The sequence below is a fragment of the Ceratotherium simum genome, chromosome 38, assembly GCF_057802395.1.
Source record: "Ceratotherium simum simum isolate JZ-2026a chromosome 38, ASM5780239v1, whole genome shotgun sequence".
Taxonomy (NCBI): Eukaryota; Metazoa; Chordata; class Mammalia; order Perissodactyla; family Rhinocerotidae; genus Ceratotherium; species Ceratotherium simum.
The window spans coordinates 2,391,468-2,400,865 of record NC_141937.1 but is presented as its reverse complement, the minus strand read 5'-3'; the positions used below and the strand labels follow the sequence as shown (position 1 = coordinate 2,400,865).

The 9,398-nt window shown below is 49.6% G+C and overlaps 1 long non-coding RNA gene across 1 annotated transcript; it reads right to left on the bottom strand.

Annotated features, from left to right (window-relative positions):
• Window positions 1-2,364: 2,364 nt before the first annotated feature.
• Window positions 2,365-8,761, bottom strand: LOC147912228 (uncharacterized). Its single transcript, XR_015550094.1, has 3 exons — window positions 8,683-8,761; window positions 6,449-6,514; window positions 2,365-3,743 (listed from the first exon to the last, which is right to left on the bottom strand). It is a non-coding gene; the product is annotated as an uncharacterized LOC147912228 (long non-coding RNA).
• Window positions 8,762-9,398: the final 637 nt, after the last annotated feature.

The window sequence follows — 9,398 nt, the reverse complement described above, 5'->3', positions numbered from 1 at the left end:
TGCGCACCGCCACACTGCTTGTCAGGCCATGCTGTGGCGGCGTCCTGTGTAAAGTGGAGGAAGATGGGCACGGATGTTAGCCCAGGGCCAGTCTTCCTCAGCAAAAAAAGAGAAGGATTGGCAGATGTTAGCACAGGGCTGATCTTCCTCAGCAAAAAAAAAAAAAAAAAGCACATGAAGCACTAAGCAGTGTGCCTGGCACACACCGTGTGTCATGTGTGTCCCGTGTGTACACGTCCCTGTTGTCACGATCACTGCACCAGACTCTGAGCACCTGTGGTGGCCTCATCACTCCTTAGCCCAGCGCCTGCCCCTGCAGCTGCTCCACTGGTGTTTACTGAACGAGGAGGGAATCAGTAGATCCAGTGCCGCCCTAGTGTTGACGTGTGCTGTTCCCAATGCTGGCTGGATTTCGGTTCTAGGCGTAAGATGTTGTGGGGTGTAGGGTGATGGAACCAACAGTGGCCACACTCCTTGAAGAGTGACGTGGAGAAGCCTCATCTTAAAGACATGCACACAGCTGAGGGTGAGCCCAGCCGCCATGGGCCCGCATCCTGCCCTCCCATTTGAGGTCTGTTGGGGACGGGCAGTTGAGCCATGAGGTCAGAAGGTCTGGGCTCCCGTCGGCATGACCCCTCACTTGGCAGGAACTGCACGTACCATGCCTGAGTTTCTGCCTCTGCATATCGAGGGCCTTTCCCACCTCTCAGGGCTACTATGAAAACCAAGTTAGCCAGTGCACGTGGAAGAGCTTCGAAGATGAGAAATGAATATATAAAGTGTTGTTGGGGAAACGCCGTAATGTAGCAAATGTGGGTGCTCATCCTTTCTCTAGGTCCCTGCCTCCACAGCACCGGCGTGTTCTTCCTTCCAGCCTAGAGCATGCAGGCCCAGGGGAGGGACCTGGGGCCTCCGTTCCAGCTGTGCGCGGGCCCCACATGCCCCCAGCGATGCCCCCGGAGGCTTCCATGGTGGTGTGAAGGGGTGGTGTGAGGGGGCTTGACGGGCTTTGTGGACAGAGAAGACAAACCACAAAGGTTGCACCGCGTTGTTACCCCACAACTCTGTGTTGCCAGTTTCTGGGGTAGAATCAAAACAAAGCAGAGCAGTGTGTGTGCCATGGGACAAAGCAGAAATCATATGAGCACTTCACATTCCAGAATGTTGCACCCGTTGCTAAACACACTCACATCATTGGACGTGGGGCCATGCCATCTCAGAGAGGGGACGACCTTGTTGGATGAGCGCCTGCTAGGGATCTGACCACCCACTGCCCTGTGCCCCACCTTACCATGCAGGACGTTTGAAGACCCCTCCGAGGGAGCAGGATGGTGTAGGACGTCCCCCCAGGAGAGGTGGCCAGAATCCCGCCTTCTCTTCCACATCTCTTCCAACACTAGAAATACAAAGTGTCCTTCTTATGAGTTTGTTTTGTTTTTACTTCCAACTAGAGTGAGACACTTGGACACTGTTGAAAAACTAAACAAAAAGGGCCAGACACATTTTTTTGCCAATTTTCAAGTGGGTTTTGGATATCAAAATATCACCCCATAGCTCTGTCTATACAATGGACTATTACTCAGCCTTAAAAAGGAAGGAAATTCTGACACCTGCTACAACATGGATGAGGACATTATACTCATGTAATAAGCGAGACACAAAAGGACAAATACTGTGTGATTCCACTCACATGAGGGACCTGGAGCAGTCCAGTCATAGAGACAGAAAGTAGGGTGGTGGGTGCCGGGGCTGGGGGAGGGGCTGGGCAGTTAGTGGGGACGAGGTTCATTCTGGGATGATGAGAAAGTTCAGGAGATGGACAGTGGAGACAGTTACACAACAACGTGAATATGCTTAGTACCACTGAACTTTACACTCACAAATGGTTAAGATGGTAAATTTATGGTATATGTGTTTTATTAATAAATAAATACCTTCCTCCCCTGTTGGGTCAGCCCCACTCTCTCTGTCCAATCCAGCACGGTCCCTGCTGTCCCAGTCACGTTGGAGTCCCACATGGCAGGACCTCATTACTCTAACCCCCAAGCCCCCATTGGCGACTGGAGTGAAGCCTCTCTGAGCTGGTGTGTTTCAGCTGGAACTCCATCTTCAGACGACAACCTCACAGGTCAGCCGTCTCCTGCGTGAAGCTGCACTTTCTTCCTCTGTTTGTCCTAACAGGAACGTGAGCGTCCTCTAGTCCTGCATTCGACAGGGAGCACCTTGTGCTCACGCTCCTGTTTCCATGGCATCACCTCTGTAGCACTTATTTACAAGCTTAGATGACAGCACGAAGGATACAGGAAGATGCAGACAGTTTGGTCCCTTCCCATTTCCCTCCCACCCTTCCATAAATCTCCTTGGTCTAACAATGAGGCCTTGGATGGCTTGAGTTTTATGCTTGACAACTTGATTAACATGCAAACATCTGCTCAGTGGATTCAAAGGCCACTTGTGGGCGTCATGTTAGCAGACCAGAGACGTAACCAGCTTCTGGCACGAGGGCAGTCGCTTGTTTATTTTGAAAACAACTGTGTATCTCGGCCATTGAGGGTGAAGTTGTTATTTTGCCCTCAGCAGATTATGTCAAAGACCAGCACACTTCTGCCCTCATTCCCTGCACCACGGCGATAAGTAGCACTATATGACATTTCCTTTCGCTGAATGTTTAGGCCAAGCCAGTTGTATCGCCTCCGTCTAGATGAACTACATATGACACAGCCTTTTGGGGACAGTGGCTGCCTCCAAATAAGACTCCTTTGTCTTTTTCATATGTATTTTGCCTTTCTTGCTGTTGTCAGAGACGTAGCTTTTGCCAGAATATTGTATTTCTATTTATTGCTTCTTATGCAGCCTCTTTCCCACCTCCTCACTCTCCCGCTTAACTCAAAAAGCTGGGACAGAAAAAAACAACATAACACATGACTTCTGCAGTTTTCCAGTTTGCTTCCTTCTGTGTAGGGACTTACTCATCCATTCAGCAGTATTGCTCTTGCACTATGCAGCATGCACAACATTACGGAGGACACAAATTTGGAGGAGACCAGGGTCCTGACCTCAGGAGTTCACGGGAGGTGGGGCCAGGGCGAGATACGTGAGGATCTGCAAGTCTAGAGCACCAACAAAGTGTGTTCTGCAGGTCCCAGGTGCCAGTGTGGCCCCAGGGGAAATACCATCTTTCATACAGAAGCTGACCACGTGTGCGGGGGATGCACGCGTCACGTTGAATTTCCAAACACAAGTGGACCACCGTCTGGCTGACCCGGAGCCCTGACGAGGCCAGTGCAGACAAATGTCCTGCTGTCCCCAGGCCCATGGCTCCCCATCCCCAGTCGCCTCGGCGGACGGGCCTGCGCCTGGCTGCAGTGGAAGGGACTGAAAGTTGGTCAGACAGGAAGAAGTTGCTCTCCTGAGCACATTTTCCAAAAGTGACACATGTTCAAGAAAACGCTCTTAGAGGAAATGCGTTGGCATGACAATTGTGAAGGTTCTGATGACGAGATGCTAGAGGAGGCAGACGGAGAGCGAGACCAGAGAGCAGATTGCGGGGGGTCAGGTCGTGAACACAATGAAGGGCTCTCCTCCACCCCGGCCTTGGGTACAGCCCCCAGATTTCTCCCCTCCGGTGCGTGGGGGGTCCCGCCGGGGCTTTGGGGTCGGCAGGAAGTGGGGGAGCAGAGTGAGCTGGAGAGGAAAGTCTGCTTTCTCTTCTCCTCCTGGATATGGGCTGGGCTTGGACTCCCCTATTGACAGAAAAACAAGGGGATTTGTGAATTGTTTTGTCATGAGATGGGGGCTCACCCTCACCAAGTGCAGGCAGGGAGGCCCCCTCCCTGCCTCCAGAAAGAGCCAGGAGCAGCCTTCGATAATTGCTGGGAAAGCACGCTGAGCCTGTTTGCAGTCGACAGCTGAGGTTCCAGTACCTTCCCTGTCACATGGGGTCCAGGGAGCTGTCTGTTCCCCTTGACCCGGGACATGCGTGCACCGGGGGCTGACCTGAGAGGGCTGCCCAGCTGGGAAATTTCGGGCCTTGCTCATCTCAATCTCGTCCCACACGAGTCCTCCACAGGACGGATTCTCTCGTGGACGGGGATGAGGAGAAGCGGCGGCCAGGGACGAAGGCAGAGGAGGCTAGCCTCGGCCCTCTCCCCTGGTCCCCTGGGGCAGTGACAGCCATCTCCCTCAGACGCCTCTGGTGCTTATGGAACCTGGGGTTCCTAGGCCAACGCCCGCCCTGGGGTGCCCGGACGCCCAGACGCGCTCCGCGGGGCTGTGACCACCGCCTCTCACCCTGTGCCCCAGGAGGAGCAGCCCGTCCCCTGGCGTGGATGAACTCTTAATCATACATGAAAAGGCAGGTGAGGAGCCGCACTCTAGAGGCCAGCGGGAATCCTGGGAGAACCCAACACGTCCATTTCTGGCCTCGCCCTCCCCCTGACCTCCTTGTGATGTCCACCCCCACACCCAAACTAGGACAGAAGGGACACTCGGGCCCCCTTCCCGGCCCCAGTCTCATGGCGCAACCTAACAGCTGGCTGTGGCTTCTCCTCAGGAAGGGGTGGCTATGTTTTCACCCCACACTCAGTGGGATGGGGCTGAGAAAGGGCGAGGGACATCAGCCCGCTGAAAGCCCAACGTCCGGATGGCTCAGGACCCCTGCTCTGGGCCTCCATCCCCGAGGCATGTCCCATCGCCCAGCTTGCCATCCCCCATGGCAGAACCCCGCTCCCACAAGCCCAGGTGACCTGGAGCCGTGACCTTTCACCTCCATCCTGGACAGGCTACAGCCCGAGGGGTGACCCCAAATGGCGGAAGAGGCCAGAATGATCCCCAGGGAGCATGCGGGGTGAACTGTTCTCAACCAAGAGGAGCCAGAGAGACACAGCAGACATGAAGGCCTTCCACATGGAAGGGGCACGGCCCACGGCACCAAACGCCAGAGCCCCAGACCCTGCAGGACCCCGTGCTTTCTCCTCCTCCTCACGCAACAGATCAGCCAGGACACTGCATCTGAGGGTCCAGGATCTCGCCTCAGAGAGGGGCAGAGATAGGCCATTCCCCAATAAAGGCTCAGCCAGGATCCTCCCTGCTCGCCCTGGGGGCGGGGTTCCTGCTACGACCTGAGGCCTGGATAGGAGCTCTGAATCCCTCTGAAGGCTCAGACCAGTGTAAACTGAAAGATTACCCTTTTCATCAAAACATTCTCTAAAAGTACAGGAATCTTCCAAGTTTTCCACAGAGGCCTGGAAGGCCTGAAAACCCAAGCTTAATACAAGGAGAGCATTAGGCAGAGTTGTTATTAAACATTTAAGGAGCCCCAAGAATGCATCAGACGTTCTATAAGAAACTGCATGCAGCAAAGGGAACCATGACCCGTGGTCCCAGTGATCACACCGACATGCTGAGCGTCCAACGTCAATGGCAAAGGCCCAGGGCCATAATGAGGGGGTTACAGAGGGACAGTTTCTCTGATATAGACTGAATCAGAATTTAGAACAATTTGATCAGCCCAGTTAACTGCTGTTCTTTGGAATTAAATAAATGACAAAATCCAAGCTTCTGTTCAAATCTGTAGAAAACCCAGATGTTGAGGTTTATGGAGATTTTGGGCCTTCTCCGAAGTTCCAGTCCATGTCAAAATAACCTCATATACAGCCAGCCCTGATGCCCTAGTGGTTAAAGTTCGTCACTCTCACTGCTTCAGCGGCCCTGGTTCGTTTCCCAGGCGCAGAACCACACCACCCGTCTATTAGTTGCCATGCTGTGGTGGTGGCTCACATAGAAGAACTAGAAGGACTTACAACTAGGACACACAACTGTGCACTGGGGTTTTGGGGGGCGGGGAGAAAAGAGAGGAAGATTTGCAACAGATGTTAGTTCAGGGGGAATCTTTCCCTGAAAAAATAAAAAATAAAAAACAGGGTAAGCTGACCAGAAAAGCTTTCCATTTTAATGTAATTATGCAGTCTTAGTTTATTCTATTCTGTATTTAGTATGGAAATGTAAAGTGCTATTCAGATCGAAAGCACTGCAATCTCACTAACACCACCATCACCATTACCATCACCATCATCATCACCATCACCACCATCACCATCACCATTATCACCATCACCATCATTGCTATCATCATCATCACCACCACCATCATCAGCTCATCACCATCATCATCATCACCACTATCACCATCATCCTCACCATTATCATCATCACCATCATCCTCACCATTATCATCATCACCATCATCATCACCAACATCACCATCACCATCACCATCATTGCTATCATCATCATCACCACCACCATCATCAGCTCATCACCATCATCACCATCACCATCGTGACCACCATCATTATCACTATCACTGCCATCATCACTGTCACCATCACCATCATCATATCATCACTTGAGAAGGGACTGTGAGACCTCCCAGTGTTGTCTCACTCACCATAGCTCATGTTTCCTTCTTTTCCATGCCGCCTTCTTGCATGAATAAGGTTCTCACACCACATCTCTACTTCAAAAAACAGAAGAGAAACAAGCCTTGCTAGGTATAATGTACTGCAACTCCCTTCTGAAAGGCTTAAAGCACTCAGTATCTAAACAGAAGACCATTCAACAGTTGGTATTCAGCACTGACAACTTCTCTGACGCTACTGTACTTCAGGGGTTAGTGTCCAATGCAACACAGAGAAGCTAATTTAAAACTAGTTAATCAGTGAATAACCCATTATTGGAAATTAACCGTGACATTCAGACCAGAGTCTGGTTATATGGTTCCTTTGGGAGTCATGGTATTATGCCCCATCCTGGTATTGCAGACCTAGATCCCCAGCATGCAGTTTCATTACAGTGAACGTTCCATCTAGCCTACACAACAGAACACGAGAATAAAATGAAGAATAAAACTAAATGAATCTGAACCATCTCAGATTTTCAGGGAGAAAAAAAATCTAAGAATCGTAGACCTTGGGATTCTTGGAAAAGAACATGGAAAATAGCAAAACAGTGTCTCTTGATTTCATCCATCGGTCCATCCATTCTTCCCTTCCTGCAGGCACTAACACCTTCGTGCATCAGGACAGTGGAAAGAAGAAGGATAAGGCAGAGGGCCTGCTCTCCCTAAGGGAACAGTCAGGGGGCTGGGGAGAGTCCGACAAGCACAGACATCTGCAATACTAAGTAAAAATAGTAGCTAATGTTCATTGAGCATTAGCTTTTGCTCCTGGCTTGTCCTAAGGACTTTACTTAGCATATCTCATTTAATCCTAACATGGTGGGCAGTGTTATTGGACCCATTGCACAGTAAGTTATAAGGCACAGCAAGATGCAGTGACTGGACCTAGGGTGCAGTTCTAGGAGTTGGTGGGGCTGAATTCAAGTGCAGGCTTGCCTGGATCCAGCACCCTGTTCTTACCCTACACTGTCTTGTCTACGTAATGGGAGTTTTCCATTCATTTGTTCATTTATGGGTGATTTATTGAGCTCTGTGTGTATAGGGGTGCATGAAACAGCCATGGTCCCTGTCCTCATTTTGTTTACAATGATGCTCTAAAGAAAGATCCCGGAGATGAGGGCATTCTGGAAGAGGATCTAGTCTGGCTCCCTTCACCGGAATCTCCTCTGACTCTCCCTGGGTCTCTCCCAAAGCTTCCACTTGACTTTGTGTAGATTTAGATTTAGGGTTTACAAAAAGTTCCTATCACTCACAATTGAGTTATCCATTTGGAGGCCACTGAAAATGGGGAAAAGTTCATCCTTCTTGTGAAAGTAAAATTTCCCTATAATTTCTACTTCTTGGTCCTTACTAGCTCTGCCTTCTGGGTCACCTCAGACTATATCTGTTCCTTCTTTCATATGATAACTTTGGAAATATTGGGGAAGAGTTCTGAGATTTGTTACACACCCTTTCTCTTTCTTCTCCAAGCTAAACATCAAAAATGCTCTCTCCCTTTCTTCTACGAAGTGGTGTCAGAATCTTTATCAGCCTGGCCAGCCCCCAAGGACGCACTTGCAGTCAGTGATGTTCCTCTAAAACGAGGTTATGAACTGAGTCCATGGCTGACTTCGGGGAGGCAGCGAACTCTACGTCAAATATCATGTGCATTTGCTTATGGACGTTTTCCGGGGGAGCCTTACTCAAAAGGGTCCGTGGCCTTCAAGAACCACTACTCAGAAAGGCGATGACAAGGATTCCGTATAATACTCCAGATGTTGCCTGATCGCTAGAGAAGGTTTGACCTTATACTTCCCTTAAAGAAAGCTACACTTTGCTTTAGTATCAAGCAGTACTTTTTAATGGCTCTTGGGCAGGCTGTGGAGTCAGACTGCCTGAGTTCAAAGCCCACCGTGTAATCTTCAGCAAGGGACTTAATCTCTCCAAGCCTGAGTTCACTCCTCTGAGAGGATTAAATGAGTTACGTTTGTGTGTGTTTGGTGTATCTTTTTATTATACATGTACACACACACACACACACACACACACACACACACACACACGTATATCTTACATAAGTACTTGGTTTACAGTGCACACTCCACAAACATTAGCTGTCATTATTATAACAAGAAGTCATTCTGCATTTCAGTCTGCTAAGCCTCCCAGATCTTGCTGCTTCTCTGTATTGTGTTCTGCACATTTTATTTTCTGAACTCACTGTTCATATCCCCATTTAATCTCACCTTGTTGGTATCAGCTCATGGCTCCAGTCTTCAGATTATGTTGAATCTTGCTTTGTCATTTAAGTGTCGACTCTGCCTCGAAGAAATAACTCAATTTGAAAAGTATGTATTATTCTTTATTCAAATATCATATTTCCTTGATTCTTACATGTACTTTTTCATATTTTAATGTTTCTTGGGAAAGGGTGCATCTCATAGCATACCCCATGGGTAGTGGGGGTTTTCCTGAAAAGTGATGACTAAGTCAGCGCTATGTCTTACCCCAAATGCCATCCTATAGATGAAAAAATGCAGTGAGTTACAGCATTGAACAGGACAGTCAAAGGTTCTATCCAGTGACATTGCTGTAGAGCAACAGTTCTCAAACTTGGCTATACATGGGAACCACCTGGTGATCACCAATAAAAAATACTGGTGCTCAGGGCCCACTCCCAGGAGAGTCTGATTAAATGGAGATTGAGAAGCTCAGAAAGCTACCTGGACAATTCTAGCATGCAGTCAGAGCAGAGCCTCTGCTGTGGACTGAGCCAGCAACTCCCTCACGGCACCCCATTGTCCTCCTCCAGACCTTTCATAACCACAGTAGATCATGGCTGTGGGGATTCGCTGTGTCTGTGTCCCTGTCCCTCGAGGACAGGAATGTGTCTCTAGCACCACGCTTTGTCCATAGAGGACACCCACCGTGTGCTGCCTGGATGGATCCATGTTGATTTCAA